Source organism: Ranitomeya imitator, chromosome 7 (assembly GCF_032444005.1).
Source record: "Ranitomeya imitator isolate aRanImi1 chromosome 7, aRanImi1.pri, whole genome shotgun sequence".
In the NCBI taxonomy this organism is placed as follows: domain Eukaryota; kingdom Metazoa; phylum Chordata; class Amphibia; order Anura; family Dendrobatidae; genus Ranitomeya; species Ranitomeya imitator.
This window is the reverse complement of record NC_091288.1, coordinates 160,489,770-160,513,494: the sequence shown is the minus strand read 5'-3', so window position 1 is coordinate 160,513,494 and position 23,725 is coordinate 160,489,770.

The following is a 23,725-nucleotide window of genomic DNA, read 5'->3' as shown; positions in this document are numbered from 1 at the left end:
AACATTTTTTTAACTTTTTTACTTTGTCCCGGGGGGACATCACAAATCGGTGATCTGACAGTTTGCACAGCACTCTGTCAGATCACCGATCTGTCTCAGAGCACTGCAGGCTTCACAGTGCCTGCTCTGAGCAGGCTCTGTGAAGCCACCTCCCTCCCTGCAGGACCCGGATGCTGCGGCCATCTTGGATCCGGGCCTGCTACAGGGAGGGAGATAGGGAGACCCCCGCAGCAACGCGATCACATCTGCTGCGGGGGGCTCAGGGAAGCCCGCAGGGAGCCCCCTCCCTGCGCGATGCTTCCCTGTACTGCTGGCACATCGCGATCATGTTTGATCGTGGTGTGCCGGGGGTTAATGTGCCGGGAGCACATAGTGCCGGATGTCAGCTGTGATAGGCAGCTGACACCCGGCCGCGATCGGCTGCGCTCCCCCCGTGAGCGAGGCCGATCACGTATGACGTACTATCCCATCGGTGGTTATAGGGGCCCACCCCACCTCGACGGGATAGTACGTCTAATGTCAGAAAGGGGTTAATTACAGCACACCTCTGTTCGCACAGCCTCTGAACCATGTGCAATGTGGAGTTCTACCTTGTTGCAACATCGATTATTAGACGGTGCTGAGGAAGATTCAGCGATCGCTGATGGTTCAGCATGCGGCTGGAGTGTACGGGCAACCGGCAGATGTGTGAGCAATGTCTTCACACCTTCAGGAGCAGGGCTGGTAACTCTGGATAATTTTTGAGGAAGCACTGCACCACCAGGTACAAGGTGTGAGCCAGGTAAGGTATGTGTTTAAGTTCTGAAAGGGCTATGGCAGCCATAAAATTCCGCCCATTATCACTGACTACCTTGCCTGCCTCAAGATGAACACTGCCCAGCAATGACTGAGTTTGTTGCTGCAAGTACTCGGCCAGTACTTCCACGGTGTGTCTGTTGTCACCCAAAAACTTCATTTCTAACACAGCCTGCTGAGGCTTACCACTAGCTGTTCGATAATGGGACACCTCGTGTGCAACACTGGCAGCTGCGGATGGAGTGGTCGTGCGACTGCGCACTGTGGATGAGCTTTTGCTTCTGGAGGAGGAGCGGTAGCGAATGCCTACAGCCAACTGTTTCCTAGACCGTGGGCTAGGCAGAACTGTCCCACTATGGCTGTCCCCTGTGGACCCTGCATCCACCACATTAACCCAGTGTGCCGTGATGGACACGTAATGTCCTTGGCCATGCCTACTGGTCCATGCATCTGTTGTGAGGTGCACCTTTCTACTGACTGATTGCCTCAGTGCATGGACAATGCTGTCTTTGACATGCTGGTGGAAGGCTGGGATGGCTTTTCTCACAAAAAAGTGTCGACTGGGTAGGTCATAGCTTGGTACTGCATGGGCAATCAGGGCTTTGAAAGCTTTGCTTTCAACCAACCGGTAGGGCATCATCTCTAACGAGATTAGTCTAGCAATGTGGGCATTCAAACCCTGTGTACACGGATGAGAGGATGAGTACTTTATTTTCCTAAAGAGAGTCTCTTGTAGGGTGAGCTGGACTGGAGAGTTGCATATGGTGGAACTAGCGGTGGTGGTGGTGGTGGACATGGTGGATTGAGAGAGGGTTGGTGATGGTATTCTCGATGTTGACCTACATACAGTGTTTACTACCAATACCAATAACCTTGTGATTCCCTGACTGCTTTGGCCTTGCGACGATACCTCCATATTTGCTGCTGGTGGTGTCCTAACCGGTGGGCTTACAGTGAGGGAAGCAATGTAGCGTTGCTGACTACCTTCATTCTGAGCAGGTGCACCAACGGTATGGGACGTTTGGTAGTTAGTCCATGCTTGCAAGTGCATGCTGGTTAAAAGTCTAAGCATGCACATTGTATTTAAATTTTGAAGATTCTTCCCTCTGCTAAAGTTCTTTGAGCATTTCTTACAGATAACTTTTGACTAGTGTTGAGCATTCCGATACCGCAAGTATCAGGTATCGGCCGATACTTGCGGTATCGGAATTCCGATACCGAGATCCGATATTTTTGTGATATCGGGTATCGGTATCGAATTAATAGGGATGTGTAAAATAAAGAATTAAAATAAAAAATATTGATATGCTCACCTCTCCGGCGGCCCCTGGACTTCACGCTGCTAACCGGGAGGCTTCTTTGTTTAAAAAGCGCGCCTTTCGGACCTGTGAATGACGTCCCGGCTTCTGATTGGTCGCGTGCCGCCCATGTGACCGGCACGCGACCAATCAGAGGCCGCGACGTCATTTGTAGGTCCTCAATTCTTAGCATTAGCAGTTTTGTGAATGAGAATGACGTCGCGGCTTCTGATTGGCCGCGTGCCGGTCACATGGGCGGCACGCGGCCAATCAGAAGCCGCGACGTCATTCTCATTCACAAAACTGCTAATGCTAGGAATTGAGGACCTGCGAATGACGTCGTGGCCTCTGATTGGTCGCGTGCCGGTCACATGGGCGGCACGCGACCAATCAGAAGCCAGGACGTCATTCACAGGTCCGAAAGGCGCGCTTTTTAAACAAAGAAGCCTCCCGGTTAGCAGCGTGAAGTCCAGGGGCCACCGGAGAGGTGAGCATATCAATATTTTTTATTTTAATTCTTTATTTTACACATCCCTATGGTTCCCAGGGTCTGAAGGAGAGTTTCCTCTCCTTCAGACCCTGGGAACCATGAGAATACCTTCCGATACTTGATGTCCCATTGACTTGTATTGGTATCGGATATCGGTATCGGCGATATCCGATATTTTTCGGGTATCGGCCGATACTATCCGATACCGATACTTTCAAGTATCGGACGGTATTGCTCAACACTACTTTTGACTGATCATTCGGATCTTGGTTAAAAAATTGCCACATTGCACTCTTCCTACTATGGATTATCTTTTCAGGCATTGCGCGCTGTTCTACTTTCACCGGATGGCCACGCTGTCCTAAAACTGTTTTTGTTTTTGACAAATGCTTTTGGCCTGATACGGGCCTGCCAGATGACACCTGTTGCAATGTAGATGGCTGCTGCGGATCATCCTCCTCCGCTTCTGAGCTACTGGCAGCGGCACCCTCTTCCGCCAATGGCTGCCAATCTGGGTCAACAACTGGGTCATCTATCACTTACTCTTCAATGTCATATGCATTTTGCTCTGTGTCACTGTGTAAGGTGCTACAGGGTTCGGGACGGGGCACCATAGTCTCATCAGGATTAGATTCTGGCTCAGTACACTGCGAGGGCATTGTAGTAATCTGAGTCAATGGAACAGCATTATAATCTAGCTGTGGCTTTGCATCAGTGCACTCAATGTCTGATTCATCTTGTAATGGGCAGTTAACAATTTCCCGTTCTAATCCAAGCACAGTATGTGTAAAGAGCTCCATGGAGTAGCCTGTAGTGTCGCCAGATGCATCCTTCACTTTTGGTTTGGGTGAAGGACACAAGGAAACGTCTTGTTCCTGACTGGGAGCATCCACTGACGATTTGCTGCTTTTATATTTGGAACTTTCTGAAGAGGAGACGAAAGAGCTAGAGGCTGAGTCAGCAAGGAAAGCCAAAACTTTTTCCTGCTTCTCCGGCTTTAAAAGCCATTTTCCTACTCCCTGATAAGGGAGCCTTCGAGACCTTGTGTAGCCAGACGATGACACTGGCTCAACAGCCTTAGGTGTTATTGTGCTTTTGCCACTACCACCTGATGCACCACCACCACCACCATGATAATTTGAATCTCACTTTTTTGGGGGCGAGACTAAAGCAAACCTCAGGCCCTGTGCATAAAACAACACAATGTAAGTGGCAGAAAGTGGCTGGCTGATATACCACAAACTAACAGGACTGCAGTATATCCACTTTGTGAGAATTTGAATCTCACTTTTTTGGGGGGGAGACTAATCCAAACCTCAGGCCCTGTGCATAAAACACCACAATGTAAGTGGCAGAAAGTGGCTGGAAGATATATGAAATAATACAAGGATTGTAGCACAATTTCAATCTCCCTACAATGATCTCAGGACAAGTATGGCAGCAATAAAAAGGACTGCTGCACACAAAAGTGTGGACAAACAAACAAGATAACTGTGCAGAAAGGAGCAGCAGGATTTTTGCTTTTAAAAAAGCAGTTGGTTTGCACAGCGGCGTACAAACAGCAATGCAGCTATCAGGGAGCCTTAGAAGGCAGCCTAATAAGCTACAGAGCTGATGCACAAAAATATAGCCTCCACTGTCCCTGCAAACAAATGGTGGTGTTGGACAGTGGAAATCGCTACAGCACAAGCAGTTTTGGGGCTTAATCTTCCCTCCCTAACTATATCCCTTCTTCTGATGAAGCTGCAGCAACCTCTCCCTATGCTACGATCGGCAGAAGTAAGATGGCGGTCGGCATGCATGCCCCTTTATAGCCCCTGAGACGCCGCAGAAAGCAAGCCAATCACTGTCATGCCCTTCTCTAAGATGGTGGGGACCGAGACCTATGTCATCACGCCGCCCACACTCTGCGTCCTCCTTCATTGGCTGAAAAATGGCGCTGAACGCATCATACGAAACGCGACTTTGGCGCGAAGATCAACAACTTCATGGCCGATCCCACACTAGGATCGGGTCGGGTTTCATGAAACCCGACTTTGCCGAAAGTTGGCGATTTTTGAATTTGTCCGATCCATTTCGCTCAGCCCTAGTCAGAATTGCTCTAATATGGGTATACCTTCACGTTTGTTAGAGCTGCTTAATATACATTTTTTTGCACAAAATGTTTTAACCAAATAACCTGTGTTTTTCCATCCTTTTATTATCACTTGCTGTTTATTGACATTTTTTGCAACAGAGTACAGAGTATTTTTTTGTTTTACTGTGCTTTTTTTGTGTGTTTTCAGTCTCTTGGTACTGTGAACATGTCCCTACAGGGTTGTTCATTGCGTTCGGGGCTCATGTGTTTCTGTTTTAATCAATTGTGTTCTTGTTTCTACAAGACTAGGGAAGTTTCCACCCCTCCTTGTGAGCCGTGCACATAAAAGCCGTTCTATGCTGCGTGTCCACATTGGACTTTACCTTTCTGAATCCTGCTCATACAGGTATTATACATATGACCAGGTTTTTAAATACATCAGATAGGGATTACATACATTCGTCAGGACTGCTCTAACAGGAATACCTTGACGTTTGGTAGAGCGGCTTAATATACATTTTTTGCACAAAAAAATATCCATATTAAACAAATACCCTGTGTTTTTCAATCATTTTCTTAGCACTTGCTGTTTATTTTTATTTTTTTGCAACAGAGTATTTTTTGGTCAGTGTTTTTGTGTAGCTGCATAGGCTACAAAATGTTGAGCTGTTTCCTGGTGATTGGGGATGAAAGCAGCCCACATCACTGTCCCCTGATCGCACTGTGATCAGCGCTAACAGGGGACACTGTTGAGAATTGTATTCAACTGTTAACCGTGAGAGCAGGCAGGTGCTATAAATAAAAAAAAATTTTTTTTAAATAACATTGGGTTCCCCTGTATTTTAGATAACCAGCCAGGCAGAACTGACAGCTGCGAGCTGCAACCCTCAGCTGTCAGCTTTATCAAGTGTGGTTGTCAAGAAGAGAGGGGTCCCCAGACCGTATTTTTTTAAATCAATAATAAAAAAAACTGTGTGGGTTCCCCCCATTTTTGACAACCAGCCAAACTAAAGTAGACAGCTGGGGGCTGATATTCTCAAGCTGGTAAGGGGCCATGGATATTGCCCCCCCAGGCTGAAAACAGCAGCCACCCCGAAAAGGCACAGTTGTTAGATGCACAAATTCTGATGCTTTGCCCGACCCTTCCCACTTGCCCTGGTGCGGTGGTTATCAAAATACAGGGGAACGCACATATTTTTTTTTTTATTATTATTATTATTTTTTAATAGCGCAATTCATGGGTCAATTGATGCACTTTTCCTGGTGTCTGCCCCTAATTTGAGCTGTTTTGGCATCTTATTGCCCCTCTGAAGGTGTTGTCTATGAGTTTGGTTTTACCTCCCCTTGAATTCAATGGTGTTCGGTTATGTTCAGAGAACTGTTAGGCGAAAATCGACAAGTTTGGGGAGCATAGCCGAACCAAAACTTAAAAGGTTCGCTAATCTCTATTCTTGACCATGGGAAACCAACAATATGCAGAATTCCTCAAGATCTTAAGAGACATTAATGCTATGTTTTGTCTCACCATATCGGGGATATTACTTAGATCTTTAATGACTTGAGAATATATACCATGAATTGCTTTCCTTGTAAGGTGTTATGAATCTGCCATACACTTGTTTTTTTTCTAATTAGTTGCACTGTCGCTTTCGTTAGTTATTTATTTGAACAATTTTTTATTGTCTGTGCCTGTGGAGCTACACTTTATTTGGTGCACCTGAGATCTGAAGTTAATAACTCATTGATATACTTTTGTGAATTATGTATTGCCTTGTATCTTATGAAGGCAGATGGCGAAAAGTGCATCTGGACCAGGCGCATTCTTGGGACTCTGCAGCGTGCACAAATGTATTGATTTGCAGGCTTTTTTGGGCAGCAGTATCTATGTGTATTACCACTTATTACCGGACTTCTCAACGATCATGCTGGCTCCCCCCTCCGCACCTATAAGCGCATGCACTTTACTATTATTCTCATACCTTACATCTTGCACACGTCACTTTGTTTGAGTATATATTGATTCTACTATCCTTTGAGCGGCATTATATAAGGCATTATTTCTTAGTATTGTTTACTATTTTCAACATGTATTATCATCTCTCTCTTGCCAGTCTGATTTAACCCCTTCAAGACGCAGCCCTTTTTCGGTTTTACATTTTCGTTTTTGGCTTCCCTCATTCCCAGAGCCGTAACTTTTTTTATTTTTCCGTCAAAATGGCCATGTGAGGGCTTGTTTTTTGCTAGACGAGTTGAACTTTTTAACGACACTGTTGCTATTACCATGTCTTGTACTAGAGAATGGGAAAAAATTCCAAGTGTGGTGAGATTGCAAAAAAAGTGCAATCCCACACTTGTTTTTTGTTTAGCTTTTTTGCTAGGTTCACTAAATGCTAAAACTGGCCAGCCATTAGGATTCTGCATGTCATTATGAGTTCATAGACATAAAACATGTCTAAGTTATTTTTTATCAAAGTGGTGAAAAAAATTCCAAACTTTGCTTAAAAAACAAACAAACTGCAATTTACCGATACTTGTAGCGTCTCCATTTTTTGTGATCTCGGGTTTTATTTTTTTAAATTTTTTTTAATTTTTTTTTTTACATTTTTTTTTACTTTTGCAATGCTTCAATAGCCTCCATGGGAGGCTAGAAGCTGGCATAGCCTGATCGGCTCTGCTACATAGGAGCGATCGTCAGATCACTTCTATGAAGTAGATTTACTGCATGCCGACCACAGGGTGGCGCTCATAGCAATCCGGCATCAACAACCATAGAGGTCTCAAGGACCTCTGGTTGTTATGCCGACGCATCGCTGACCCCCGATCATGTGACGGGGTCGGTGATGCGCGCATTTCTGGCCCGATGGCCGGAAGCGGTAGTTAAATGCCGCTGTCAGAGTTTGACAGCAGCATTTAACTAGTTAATAGTGGGTGGTTCGCGATTCCACCTGCCGCTATTGCGCGCACATGTCAGCTGTTCAAAACAGCTGACATGTCGCGACTTTGATGTGGGCTCAGCACCAGAGCCCACATCAAGGAGGGAAACACGACATGCGCCGTACTAGTACGGGGCATGTCATGAAGGGGTTAATACTCTGCAGCTCTCTTGTCCCTTGTGTTGTACCCCCAAAGAGATCTGGTATTGTCCCCACCTTATCATTTTGTATATTTTCAAATAAAGTGTTTCAATTATTGGACTCCATTCAGGCTTTTCTTGGTCTATGATTATAATTTTCCAATCTGTTGTTTGGAACGATCCATGTATGCATAAACGGAGGTGTTAGTATTCCATATCATATTTCACGTATAATCACAGATGTTGTATGTGCATTTTGCCTTGAGTTTTTCTAGGTGCTTATGCTGTTCATGCAGATGCATATACAGTGGTAAATTGTAACATATTTCATTTTCACAAATCAGTCAAAGATTCAGTCATATCTTTCTGTCACTGAAAATCCTGGGGGTCATTATGTGCCACTTAATAACATTTTGAGTGCCCACACACTTTTCTGGCACTCAGTACAATTTTGTTTCAGCAGGAATAATTAAAAAAAAATGTTGCATAATCAAATTGACAGCATATGCTATTCAGCGAGCACATGTTACTTTGCATAATTTCACTGGTGGGAGTGGGGAGATGTTCATTGAGGAAGATGTGAAGGAATTATACCAGTGTTGTCTGGTGTGGAGCTATCGCCTCACCCCTAGAGCAAATTGAGAAGCTTCTGGTCGTGGATAGCCACAAGGTATTCCATTGACCTAATGGGATGAACAATAAAATACATGTAATATTCATGACCATAACTGCTGTTACTAACTGTAGGGTACAACTTGCAGCATGATGTCAATTCCAAGGAGAGGACCACTGTCTCTGCTAGGTGGAAGCGTAGATGGCTTTAATCAATAAACAAAGTCAGCTAGGTATCTTCCTTTAAGACTGAGCACACACAATTCATTCACAAAAGTCAGTGCAATCCAGGTGGTTTGACGTCAATTTTGGGGAACTTGGACATGTGGGAAATCAGCTGCCACTCAATTGGATGACTTGAACATTTTTCTTTGCCATGCAAAACAGGGGCGGACACTGACAGCTTGGGGCCCTTGTGCAAGAAATATGTCTGGGCCCCCCTCTCTCGTCCTGGTATGTTGCTTGCGATGAGGGGAATCTGGCTATGGAACCCCCCGAAACTTCGGGCTCTGAGCAACAGGCCAGATTGCCCTCATTATCAAAGTTGACACGGCACCATAAGAAAAGTTCTATTTGGGCCCTCACACCTCAAAAAAAAATTAATTAAAAAATATATATATCTGTGTGACTTCAGCTCACGCTGCAGTCTGTTGTGCACAAGAAACAAAAAGTTATTAAAGTTCACCAAACACTCCACTTTACAGTTGTGTAGGCCACATTAGCTCATATTAAAGTCTAGTCCACACTTTATAAAATTAGTGTTTCTTATACCTGTTAGCAGCTGTTCAGGAATAAGCACACTAAGCCCTTAGTACTTTTCTGCCTATCTTTATCAGTCTACCAAGATGAAGAAGGCAGGGAGTAAGGCACGTGGTTGTGTGCATGGAGCAGGGAGAGGACGTGGGGATTCTGTGCCTGCTGCGGGCACCGGTGACTCATCATCCCCCAGTTTTAGCAGGGAACAGTCCTTCATGCGCAGCTTTGTAGAAGCTCACCGTACCCCACTGCTGTGGGACGAACAAATAGAAGCCGTTGTCGGGTGGATGGCAGCTAACGCATCGACTTCAATTAGTGCCACATCCTCTCAGGCACAGATTACTGAAGAGAACCCATCTGTCTCTTCACCACCTGCCAAATTACCCAGGCAATCAGAGAGCCCCAGACAGGAGCCATCTCTACTTCTGTTCTCTGAATCTATTGGCTTGGAAAGAGGGGGCCAGCCAAGCAGCATTGGAGAAATGGAAGAAGATGCAGTATGCAGTGATGCCCAACAGCTTTGTCTCTCTGAATCTGAAGAGGGCCAGTGCCTCCGGTCAGCACACCTCAGTATGCATCTGATGATGAGACTTAGGTGCCACTTTCTACTGTGCTGCCGAGACTACCCAGGAGAAGCAGTTGTTGGAAAAGGGTAGTGTAGATAATGAGGTCCTTGACCCATCATGGCGTGAGGTACAGGAAGGTGGTGGGAGCAGCTCTGAGGAAGAGATTGCCCGAATGGCCCAAAGAGAGAGAGGGAGGGGGAAGACTGCATTGCCTGTAGCCTCCACTTCGGCACCCATTAGGAGCATGCCACTTCCAAAAGCCAAAACGGGCACTCCCAAGACTTGCAGTGCCTGGTCCTTTTTTGACACATTTGCAGATGACATTTTCTTTGTCAAATGCAAGCTGTGTCATCAGAAAGTCGAAAGAGGGAAAAGCGTCAGCAACCTCAATACCACAAATATGTGGAAACATGTGCGGACCAAGCATGTGGTGGAGTTACAAAAACACACGGAAGACCTAGGCCAACCTACAGCAGCACCTACCACTAGTGTTGAGCATTCCGATACCGCAAGTATCGGGTATCGGCCGACACTTGCGGTATCGGAATTCCGATACCGAGATCCGATACTTTTGTGGTATCGGGTATCGTATCGGATCAATAGGGATGTGTAAAATAAAGAATTAAAATAAAAAATATTGATATGCTCACCTCTCCGGCGGCCCCTCGACATCACGCTGGTAACCGGCCGGCTTCTTTGCTTAAAATGAGCGCGTTTAGGACCTGCGAATGACGTTGCGGCTTCTGATTGGTCGTGTGCCGCCCATGTGACCGCCACGCGACCATTCTCATTCACTAAACTCCTAATTCTAGGAATTGAGGACCTGCGAATGACGTCGCGGCTTCTGATTGGTCGCGTGGCGGTCACATGGGCGGCACGCGACCAATCAGAAGCCGCGACGTCATTCGCAGGTCCTAAAGGCGCTCATTTCAAACAAAGAAGCCGGCCGGTTACCAGCGTGATGTCCAGGGGCCGCCGGAGAGGTGAGCATATCAATATTTTTTATTTTAATTCTTTATTTTACACCTCACTATGGATCCCAGGGCCTGAAGGAGAGTTTCCTCTCCTTCAGACCCTGGGAACCATCAGGATACATTCCGATACTTGATGTCCCATTGACTTGTATTGGTATCGGATATCGGTATCGGCGATATCCGATATTTTTCGGGTATCGGCTGATAGTATCCGATACCGATACTTTCAAGTATTGGACGGTATCGCTCAACACTACCTACCACCTTTTCAGCTTGTGTTGTAGCCTCCTCATCCAACTCACACACAGCTGGTTCGGCTTCCTCACAGGATCGCCATGGAAGAACCTCTGGCCCTGTTGTCCAGATACCCAGTGGAATTCCACCCACAGCACCATGTTTCCTGTCAACCTCTCACTCTCAGCCCAGTCTACAGCCATCAGTAGCACAGGCATGGGAGAAAAGGTGGCCATTCTCAACAAACCACCCCCGAGCACAGGCTCTGAATGCTGGCATTGCAAAACACTTGTCCCTTGAAATGCTGTCATTCAGGCTGGTGGAGACTGACACCTTCCGTAACTTGATGGCATTGGCAGTCCCACAATACAACGTGGCCAGCTGCTTTTATTTCAGCAGGCAAGCCGTCCCTGCACTGCAAAAGCATGTGAAGGGAAACATTAAACATGCACTACTAAACGCCATCAGTAGCAAGGTCCATCTCACCCCCGATGCGTGGACCAGTCACCATGGACAGGGACGATACCTTTTCCTCACTGCCCATTGGGTAAATGTTGTGGAGCTGGGTACAGATCGTAAGAGTGGTGCTGTACATGTTCTGCCAACTCCAAGGATTGCAGGAATCCAGTGTGTACACATTGACTCCTTCTCATACTCCAGTTCCTCTTAATCAGTACTGCAGGAGCCGTCACAGTCGACCTCCACATGGACCCGTGAACGCTTACCTGTTACGAACGATATGAGCAGAGCCCTGACCAAACGTCAACAGGCTGTATTGAAATTAATTTCTTTGGGGAATCGAAGCCACACAGCGCAGGAGCTCTGGAATGCCATCAAGCAGGAGAGCGTCGTGTGGTTTGTGCCAGCGAATCTCCAGCCAGGCATGGTAGTGTGTGACAATGGCCAAAATCTGGTGGCAGCTCTGGGCCTAGGCAACCTCACTCACATCCCATGTCTGGCACATGTGCTCAACTTGGTCGTGCAGAGTTTTTTGAGGGACTATCCGGATCCATGCGTTCCAGCATGGCAAGATCACGCATTGCAGCTCTGCAGCGCCGATTCCACCTCCCAAACATCACATCATATGTGACCTACCCACCAGGTGGAATTCAACGTTACATATGTTGGAGAGGTTGTGTGAGCAGCAGGCAGCAGTAATGGAGTATCTGCTGCATCAGGTGCAAACAAATCGCACTGCACACCATTCAGACTTTACAACCACTGAGTGGGCCACTATGAAGGACATCTGCCAGGTTTTGCGTGCCTTCCTTGATTCCACGCGGATGGCGAGTGCAGATAATGCACTACTCAGCATGACTATCCCCTTATCTGCCTGTTTGAAAAAACACTGCAAACGCTAAGGGATGATGTTGTGGAAGAGGTGGAGAATGAGGAGTCACAAATGCCATCTGCTTCTGGACAGTTTGCGCAACGTGGTTCCTCACAAAGGTCTAGGCAGGGGACACTTTGTGAGGAGAATGAGGAGTCAATGGAGGAGGAAGACATCTGTCGAGAGGAGGGAGTAACACAATTCTCCAGTAGTCAGTATGTAGAGCAAGGGTGGGGTGATGTAAAGCAGGCAGAGATCACGTCTTAAGCAGGGGACAGCGTTTCTTGGCCAGTTGGCAGTCTGCAGCACATGGTTGATTTCATGCTGCAGTGCCTGAGAAACGACAGCCGCATCGCCCACATTCTCAACGCGGCTGATTATTGGATGTACACCCTCCTAGATACTCGCTACTGGGACAACTTTTAAAGCCTCATAACACCATTGAACCGGGAGCATAAAATGCGGAAGTACCAAGACACACTGGTGCAGTCCATCATCTTCTCCAGTCCAATCGAGAGCAGTGCTGCTAGTGCTTTACAAAGCAGCTCAGTGCATTGAGGCAGTGGAGGAATCTCTACACAAAGAGGGAGCAGAAGCAGTGCCTCAGCACAAGGCAAGACCAGTATGGCCCAACTGTGGCAAAGTTTTGTGTGACCACCACAAAGGTCTACACCATCACAGACGGCTCCAGTCAGCAAGAGGCAACGTTTCCTTCAGATGGTGACAGACTACATGTCTTGCCCTCTCAATGTACTCCCAGACGGCTCTTCCCCCTTCAAGTTTTGTGTCTCTAAGCTGGATACATGGCCAGAGCTTAGCCAGTATGCATTGGAGTTGGGGGCTTGCCCTGCTGCTAGTGTATTATTGGAACGCGTCTTTAGTGCCGCAGGTGGTGTACTAACAGACCGTCGCATGCGACTATCCTCCGATAACGTTGACCGGCCTACTTCTCTGAAAATGAACAAGGCCTGCATCTCGCAGGAATTTGCCACTCCTCTTCCAGATTAATTAATTGGTTGGCAACAGTATCCAGGTCTCCTGTTGTGTTCTTGTTTCTACCACCTGAACTGTAATCCCTGGGCTCCAACACCGCCAGTTGCTGCTCAGAAGTGCCGTCTGCACAGTCAACACATGACCCAGTGTTATAGGGTTTCAGTAACGTCAGCTGATCCCCAGCTGTGTATCCGGCAATTTCCCCTGCTCCGTCCACACTCACACTAAAACTGATATTAAACTAGCTCAAATTAGGCCAGGGCCTACACCCTGATTGACCCTGGGCTTCAACACCGCCAGCTGCTGCTCGGAAGTGCCGTCTGTACAGAGAAAAACACTAGCTCCTGTGTTAGTGGGGTTCATTAACGTCAGCTGCTCCCCTGCTGTGTGTCCGGCAATGTCTCCTCCTCTACATTCACATATCATCAGATATTAAACTTTGTCCAATTAGGCCTCGGCCTACACCCTGATTGACCCTGGGCTCCAACATCGCCAGTTGCTGCTCAGTAGTGCCGTCTGCACAGTCAACACTTGCTGCCGTGTTATAGGGTTTCAGTAACGTCAACTGATCCCCAGCTGTGTATCCGGCAATTTCTCCTGCTACCTCCATGCTCACACTACAACAGATATTAAACTGCCTCGAGTGTGGGCCTCAGCCTACACTCTGTTTCTTCTTGATTCCCTGGGCTCCAACACCGCCAGTTTCTGCTCAGAAGTGCCGTCTGCGCAGAGAAAAACACTAGCTCCTGTGTTAGTGGGGTTCAGTAACGTCAGCTGCTCCCCTGCTGTGTATCCGGCAATTTGTCCTGCTACCTCCACACTCACACTACAACTGATATTAAACTAGCTCAAATTAGGCCTCGGCCTAAGCCCTGATTGACCCTGGGCTCCAACACTGCCAGTTGCTGCTCGGAAGTGCCGTCTGCACAGAGAAAAACACTCGCTCCTGTGTTAGTGGGGTTCAGTAACGTCAGCTGCTCCCCTGCTGTGTGTGCGGTAAGTTCTCCACTCAGTTTCTAGCATTGACCCTGGGCTCCAACACCACCAGTTGCTGCCCAGAAGTGCTGTCTGCATAGTCAACAGTTGCTCCTCTGTTATTGGGGTTCAGTAATGCCAGCTGCTCCCTTGCTGTGTGTGCGGCAATTTCTCCTGCTCCCTCCACACTAAGACTACAACTGATATTTAACTTGCTCCAATTAGGCCTCGGCCTACACTATGCTTCTCCTGTAATCCCTGGGCTTCAACACCACCAGTTGCTGCCCGGAAGTGCTGTCTGCACAGTCAACACTTGCTGCCGTGTTATTGGGGTTCAGTAAAGTCAGCTCATCCCCAGCTGAGTATCCCGCAATTTCTCCTGCTCCCTCCACACTCACACTACTACATAAATTAAAGGGAACCTGTCCCCCCCCAGGCATTTGTAACTGAAAGAGCCAACTTGTGTAGCACTAATGCTGCATTTGGACAAGGTGGCTCTTTTAGTTATGCTCCTTGCACATGCTGAAGTTAACACTTATAAAATGTGCCCCCTCATACAGTGAAACCGTCCCAGAGGCGGGACTTTTCTTCTTAATGAGACGCAGCACAGCCGTCATTCATACCCCCTTGGCACTGGGCGCCGCCTCCTGAGCATTGTTTGAATCTGTCCTGGATCCTGCGCTGTTATGTTATCCCTTGGGCATGCGCAGTTAGCATTGCCCATCTTCTGACATAATTTGATGTCTGGCTGACTGCGCCTGTGCGGCCGCGCTGCTCGAGATCCCGCCCCCCGGGGCTGGGATTCATGGGCATGCACAGTGCATATCTTTGCCTCTCACTCATCTCCCTCCGCCTTCTTCAGACTGTGCACCGTCAGCTGATCCCTAATCGCTGTGGCATGCGCCCGGCGCCAAGTGGGTGTGAATGACGGCTGTGCTGCGTCTCATAAAGAAGGAAAGTGCCGCCTCCAGGACGGTTTCATGGTATGAAGAGGCACATTTTATAAGTGTTAACTTCAGCGTGTGCAAGGAGCATAAGTAAAAGAGACATCTTTTCCTGGGGCAGCATTAGTGCTGCACAAGTTGGCTCTTTTAGTTACAAATGCCTGGGGGCTTAAATGTTCCCTTTCAACTTGCTCCAATTAGGCCTCAGCCTACACTCTGTTTCTCATGTAATCCCTGGGCTCCAAAACTGCCAGTTACTGCTCAGAAGTGTCTTTGGCACGGGTACTCCCTCCTATCCAGCCCGGTTCCAGCACCGTCAGCTGTTTCCGGTTAGTGTCAATCTCACTTTGCCTCCAATACGTTGTCCTATCGGGTTGCGGTCGGGTTAGCCAACTCTATGGTGCCTGCAGTTTAGGCGCTTCCTATGTGGGCTGTGGGAACTGGCAATCAAAGCTGGTCCCATAGTGCCAATAGGACAAGCTCCGCCTGTTGGTTTTCGGTAACTCTGACCGGCTCACGGCCTAGCAATTTTTTTTGTTCCTGTGGACCTTCTGCTGCCTATCTGAGTTCCATCACCATTAGCTGGTTCTTAGGAAGACAATCTGAAATAGGTCCCCCTGGTTCCAGTACCGTCAGCTGGTTCCAGGCAGAGCCTTTGACTTAGTTGCCCCCTTCTGGGTATCCGAGTTCCACCAATGTCTGGTGGTCCTTGGTAGTGCTTTCTGGCATGGGTACCTCCTGCTTAGTAACCGGGTTCCAGTACCATCAGCTGGTTCTCGGTAGTTCCATTGGCTCTTGTACCTTCGGCTACCGATCCGGGTTCTAGCACCGTCAGCTGGTTCTCGGCAGTGTCTTTGGCTCTCGTACCTTCTGCTCCCCATCCTGGTTCCAGTACCGTCAGCTGGTTCCAGGCGGAGCCCTTGGCTTAGGTGCCTCCTTATGAGTATCCGAGTTCCACCAATGTCTTGTGGTCCTTGGTAGTGCTTTCTGGCACGGGTACCTCCTGCTTCGAAACTGAGTTGCAGTACCGTCAGCTGGTCCTTGGTAGTTCCATTGGCTCTTGTACATTCTGCTACCCATCCGGGTTCCAGTACCGTCAGCTAGTTCTCGGCAGTGTCTTCGGCTTAGGTGCCTCATTCTGGGTATCCAAGTTCCACCAACGTCTGGTGGTCCTTGGTAGTGCTTTCTGGCACGGGTACCTCCTGCGTAGTAACCGGGTTCCAGTACTGTCAGCTGGTCCTCGGTAGTTCCATTGGCTCTTGTACCTTCGGCTACCCATCCGGGTTCCAGTACTGTCAGCTGGTTCTCAGCAATTCCTCAGCCTTCTTATACCTTATACTACATTTCCAAGTTCAAGACCCTAAAGATGATGACCCTGAAGACCACCCCGAAGAAGATGACGACCCCTGAGATGAGGACCCTGGAGACAACAACCTTGAAGACCACCCCGAAGAAGATGATGACCCCGGAGACGACGATCCTGGAGACAATGACCATGAAGACCGAGAAGCAGAAGAAGAAGAAGCTGCAGAACAAAAAGCAGAAGAACATTAACAATAAGACTAAAAATCAGAGCAAAAGATATTATCTAAATTATAAGCAGAAGAAGACTAAGCAGTGTATGGGGATGAGTCCGTTCCTCCTCGTGGTGCCCCTGGAAAAAACCTGCTGCTGAAGGCCAAACTGAATGCGGACAAATCCTGTTGTAAATCTTTTGTGACAGGCAGAACGGAAGGTGTAATCTTCAAACTTTTAGAGATAACAACTACAGGAATGCCTGTCACAAATAAGAATATGATGAAGAAGAAGAATATGAAGAAGTTGAAGAAGTAGAATAAAAAGAAGAATAATAGTTGAATAAAAAGAATATGAAGAATGTAAAAAAAAAGAATACTAGGAAGAAGCTGAAGAAGAAGATGAATAAGGTAAAGGAGAAGTTGATGAAAAAGATGCTGCTTCTAAGGATGATGAAGAAGAAAGTGTGGGAGAAGTAAAAAAGAAGGTGAAGAGCATGGAAGTAGTGAAACATAAATATCTGACAAAATATAAAAAAATCTTAACATAGTCAATATCTTTGTAACTCCCAACATCTTAAAAAAAAAATAATTCCTGCAATTCCGTTTGATTGGCCTAAACCTCTATGCCTTTAATGTCTCCTCCACCTCCCCCAATACATCCTACATTATTCTTAGTTGTTTTCCTTCATGTTGAATTAACCTACAAGGAAAGAAAGAATTTATTTTAATTCCGATATTTGTGTCCCATTGACTTGCATTGGTATCGGGTATCGGTATCGGCGATATCCGCTATTTTTCGAATATCCAACCCGATACCGATACTTCTGGATATCGGAAAGTATCGCTCAACACTATATATATTTATATATATTTATATATATATATAGTTACTGAACTGGAGATTTACATATCTGTTAGTATTTGGTTCTGCTGAGCCCAACCATAAATATATATTATATTATGTCTTTGTATGTACACCATTTGGTGTCTGATAAAGGGTTATTCCCCAAATAAATCAAGTTATCGTCCATCCCGATTATAAGGAATAACTTACTGATTTTTGGAGGACTGACCACTGGGACCCCCAGCAAACCTGAGAACCGGACTGCGGCTCAGCCATGAATAGATAGTAGGTGTGCATTCTTCAGTTGTGATCTGTTCATTGTCTATGGAACTGATGGAAACAGCCAAGCGAAGCGCTCAGCATCTCTATAGATAATGGCGAGCAGAGGCCGAGCATTCACAATTCTTCTCTATCCAGGATGAGTCCGCAGACCTCTGTTCTCAGAATCTCGGAGGGAGGGACAGTGGATGGATCCTATGTATCAGAGAAAACTTGATTATTTGGTGACCAACCATTTCAAGAGCCAGGTTGATTTTCCTACTCTTTACAATTACAGTATCATACAAGAACCAAAAACAAATATGTTCACATATGCAAATACATACTCACATGTTTATACATACATGCACACACACTCATATACACATAGATACGCACATACATATTATACACACATACATACACATATGCATACACATATATTCATAAACAGAAATGCACATACACATACATGTATAAGCATATATACACATGTAGAGACAGTCACACCGGGCCGGCTCCAGGTTTTCATGAGCCATGGATAAAAAAGTCTCAGTGGGCCCATTTAACACATATCACGATTTATAATGCACAGACGCACAGAGCTGTAGAGGAACAGGGAGAAGTAAGTATTTCAGTTTATAGCAAAGGGGGCCCGGACTGGCACAGGGCCCTCCCGACTCATGGGCCACATGGTGTGCTTGTGTCCCTGAAGGTCCCGGGCCCTGCAAGGGCCCCCTCCACCTTCGGGCCCTGATGCAGCTGCATTGGCTGCACCGACGGTATGTCCACCCCAGCCTCCTGTAAAAGAATGAGGTCACCAAGCCCAGTTCAAATAATGTAACTACCCCATACAGCAGTGATGTCACCATTCAAAAACTAGCATGTACAATGACAACAGTCCCAAGCTTATTTTCTGCATGGTCTTTAGAATGACCAGTGAAGCTCCCCTCCCTTTCTCACCATATATGGACAGCTATGGAAACACACAGGGGTATTCTCACCTAGAATTTCCAACTATACAATGGACAAGCAGTAAATGGTTTTGCTGAATTGGCCCTTTAACCCCTTTCTGCCATTAGACGTATTATTCCATGTGACCCGGGCCCTACTTCCCAAGGACGGAATAGTATGTCATAGGCGATCGGCCACGCTCACGGTTATTACCGCTGACATCTGGCATCGGCAAGCCTGGTGCACTGCCGGTCAAATCGCTAATCTGACACAGTGCATTGCAAACTGTCAGATCAGTGACCTGACACTATATTGTGATGTCCCACCCTGGGGCAAAAACTATTTTTTGCAATAAAAGGCATCTTTTAGTTTGTAACAGCTGCCAATCATAAGAATCTGCTAAAAAAAAGCACTATACAAGTAAATCAAACCCTCCTTCATCACCCCCTTAGTTAGGGAAATATAATAAAATTTTTAAAAAATGTGTTTATTTCCATTTTCCCATTGGGGTTAGGTTTAGGGTTGGGGCTAAAGTTAGGGTTGGGGCTACAGTTATTGTTAGGGTTTGGGCTAAAGTTGGGTTTGGGGCTAAAGTTAGGGTTAGGGCTACAGTTAGGGTTGGGGCTACAGTTAGGGTTGGGGCTAAAGATAGGGTTAGGGTTGGGGCTTAATTTAGGGTTAGGGTTGGGGCTAAAGTTAGGGTTAGGTTTTGGATTACATTTATGGTTGTGTGTCAGGGTTAGGCGTGTGGTTAGGGTTTGAGTTGGGATTACGGTTAGGGGTGTGTTGGACTTAGGGGTCTTGTTAGGGTTGGGATTAGGGTAAGGGGTGTATTGAGGTTAGGGGTGTAGTTAGGATTAGGGTTAGGGGCAAGTTCGGGTTAGAGGTTTGGTTAGGGTTATGGTTAGGGTTGGGATTAGGGATAGAGAGGTGTGTTTGGGTTAGGGTTTCAGTTAGAATTGGGGGGTTTACACTGTTTAGGCACATCAGGGGCTCTCCAAACGCGCCATGGCGTCTGATCTAAATTCCAGCCAATTCTGCGATGAAAAAGTAAAACAGTGCTCCTTTCCTTCCGAGCTCTCCCGTGTGTCAAAACAGGGGTTGACCCCAACATATGGGGTATCAGCATACTCAGGACAAATTGGACAACAAAACCTGTGGTCCAATTTCTCTGGTTACCCTTGGGAAAATAGAAATTTGGTGGGCTAAAAAAAAAATTTTTGTGCGAAAAAAATTATTTTTTTCCACTGCTCTGCATTATAAACTGTAGTGAAACACTTGGGAGTTCAAAGTGTTAGGAGTCGAGTTTCCTCTGCTACACAGGGGGAATCTCGATCCGTGTCTGCTGCGGTCTCCCATTGGTCTCCCCAGTGGGCTCTGCTCAGCGGAGGCGTCGCTCCCAGCGTCTTGCTGGGACTGATTCTGTGCAAAGGGTTACTGCTGCCTTTTCTGGCTCTCCTGTTGTACCCTGCACTGATCTGCGGCGAGCGGGCTTCTCTGGGACTAAGTCCTTATTTTCACACACTGAGCATGCCCAGGGCAAGATCTCCCGTTGGAGATCGAGGGTCACATGCTCAGGTACTGCAGCACATCCCATTGGTCCTTTTGGCAGGTCCTGAAAGGGCAAAACTTCTGTAGCTGTTTCCTGTGCTGCAGCTATATAAACTGCGCATGACCGCACGGCCATGCGCTAGTATTGTCTTGATATAATGTGTGTGTGTAGATGGATGTATGTCAATGGATGAAAGCTCCTAAGTATCCCTCCCTAGTGTTGTTGACTGCTCGCGGATGATGGTAGCTATCTAGCGCCCGACTAGCCATCTGCACGTAACACACATCACAGCGTCCAGTTGCTGTGTCCGCCAGTACGGCGCCGTGCGCTTCCTCTGCGCTTTCCTTACCCAAGCCTGGGTGGTTAGTGGCGTCCGTCAGTGCGGCACCGCATGCACTCTCGTGCCTTTATATACTATTTAATAGTTTCCTTAAACACCCAGTTGTGGTGTTGTGCCAGCAAGTGGTCTAATCGGACTTCAATCCTGAGTTGGGGTTGTGTTCTCTGACTTCTTGCTCGCGCTCTATGTGCGGTATCGCGGTCCTGTGATGCAACAGGATCGCTTCCTTCACACAGGGTGGAGTTAACCCATGTGTGTGTATTCTTATAGTACCGCCATATAGTCCGTCTTTACTAGCAGCAGGGTTTTTACCTGCACAGTGGACCTCGGACTGCGAACGCACCTGGTTCCATATCATCTTATACTTGGTGCGTTCCGCCAGTCCTTAACATAATACTAGCGCCAAGGTCTGGCTAGTAAATGGCGGACATTCAGCAATCTTTGCGGTATATCCAGCAGCTGGAGGGTAGGTTGACGGCTCTCGAGAGCTCAACCTCAGCTGTGGATGTTACCGCAGTTGCTGTACAGGCTGCTAGCGTGGCTGCAGCAACTTTGTCCACTGCCACCCCTGTTCCGACATTATCTCGCCACCCGTTGCCAGAAAATTTTTCTGGAGATTGCAAAACTTGTAGGGGATTCGTGAGTCAGTGCTCTATCCACCTCGAGCTCCTGGCTGCACGTTTTCCTACAGAGCGGGCTAAGGTGGGATTTATTGTCTCTCTCTTGTCGGACAGGGCGTTGGAGTGGGCTACGCCGCTGTGGGAGCGTGGTGATCATGTGGTGCAGAGTGCTCCGTTGTTTCTGAGCACTCTGAAAAAGGTCTTTTTAGGACCTCAAGTCACATATGACACAGCGCTCCAACTATTGGCAATAACTCAGGGTGAGTCCTTGGTCAGCCATTTTTCCGTCCGCTTCCGTACTTTAGCTTCTGAGCTGGAGTGGTCGGATAAAGCCCTTATCCCCATATTTTGGAGGGGCCTGGCTGATCACGTTAAGGACGCTCTGGCCACTAAGGAGATTCCTGCCACACTGGAGGAGTTAATAACTGTCTCTACTTGTATTGACCTCCGTTTTAACGAGCGGAGGTTAGAGCGAGCCCAGTGTAGGCAGAGGTTTCGGCTGGCTCCCACCTTCGCCAAACCTTTGGAATCTCCAATCCAGGCATCTGAGTCACATGAGGCCTTAGAGGTGACACGAGCGGGATCCAAATCTCAGTCCGCCCGTGCACATAGGGTCCGTCATGTTTGCCAGCAGTCAGGACATCTTGCCTCCAAGGGTCCTCAGCGGTCGGGGAAACGTCAGCGTCTAGTGGCAGTTGGAGGAGGTACACTAGACACGGCGACGTTTGCCTCAAAGTTGTCCTTCAAGGGGACAATTACCATAGGCCCATCCACTCTTATGATCGAGCTATGCGTGGATTCTGGGGCAGAGGGTAATTTTATGTCTTCCTCTTTTGCCCAGCGTCACGCAATACCCTTGGTGATGCTCGCCAAGCCTGTAACCGTTCGAGTGGTAAATGGGTCGACACTACCCTCACAGATTACCCACCAAACCATTCCTTTCACGCTTTCTGTGTCTCCATCACATCAGGAGATAATCTCCCTATTAGTCATTCCTGAGGGAATTGATGAGGTCCTGTTGGGGATACCATGGCTTCGCTTCCATTCTCCTCATATTGAGTGGTCCTCTGGGAGAATTTTGGGATGGAGTAAATCCTGCGAGGGTAGATGTCAGAGGGAGTGCGTTCAGGTTGCTACTACACAGGTACCCGCAGATCTTTCCTCTCTCCCCAAGCACTATTGGCCCTATGCAGACGTGTTCTCCAAAAAAGCTGCGGAGACCCTTCCGCCTCACCGCCCCTATGACTGTCCTATTGACCTCTTGCCTGGTGCTGAGCCTCCCCGGGGTCGAGTCTATCCGTTATCTCTCCCGGAGACGGAGGCAATGTCTCAGTACATCCAAGAGAATCTGGCAAGAGGATTCATTAGGAAGTCAGTGTCACCGGCAGGGGCTGGGTTCTTCTTCGTACAGAAGAAGACTGGAGACTTACGTCCATGCATAGACTACAGGGGTCTTAACGCTATCACCGTTAAGAACAAGTACCCATTACCCCTGATATCTGAGCTGTTTGATAGGCTAAGGGGAGCGAGGGTATTTACTAAGTTAGATCTGCGGGGTGCTTACAACCTGATTCGCATCCGTGAGGGGAATGAATGGAAGACGGCTTTTAACACCAGGGATGGGCACTATGAATATCTGGTGATGCCCTTCGGGCTCTGTAATGCCGCAGCCGTTTTCCAAGACTTTGTGAACGATATCTTCCGGGATATGCTCACCACCTCGGTCGTAGTCTATCTGGATGATATTCTCATCTTCTCTCCAGATATTGACTCCCATCGGAGAGATGTTCGCAAAGTCTTCGACCTCTTACGGGCAAACTCCCTCTACGCCAAGTTGGAGAAGTGTGTGTTTGAGCAGGAGTCCTTGCCTTTCCTTGGTTATATCATCTCTGCCCAGGGTTTGGCTATGGATCCTGCCAAGCTACAGGCTGTAATGGACTGGCAGGAACCCCATTCTCTTAAAGCGGTGCAGCACTTTATGGGGTTCATTAATTACTATCGCCAGTTCATTCCACACTTCTCAACTTTGGTAGCTCCCTTGGTTGCCCTCACCAAGAAGGGAGCAAATCCCAAGTTGTGGTCAGAGGAGGTCTCCAAAGCCTTTCTCTTGATCAAGTCACACTTCGCTAGCGATCCCATCCTACATCGCCCCGATGTTGATAAACCATTTATCTTGGAGGTGGATGCCTCATCCGTTGGTGCTGGAGCACTCCTTTTCCAAAAGGATGCTCAAGGTCGGAAGCATCCTTGCTTCTTCTTCTCCAAGACCTTCACACCAGCGGAGAGGAATTATTCCATTGGGGACAGGGAGTTGCTAGCCATGAAGTTGGCTTTTTCAGAGTGGAGACATCTCTTGGAGGGAGCTCGCTTTCCCTTCCAAGTCTTCACTGACCACAAGAACTTGGTATATCTACAAACGGCCCAGCGGCTGAATTCTCGCCAGGCTAGATGGTCCCTGTTCTTCTTCCGGTTCCATTTTACTCTCCATTTCCTCTCCGGGGAGAAGAACGTTCGTGCTGACGC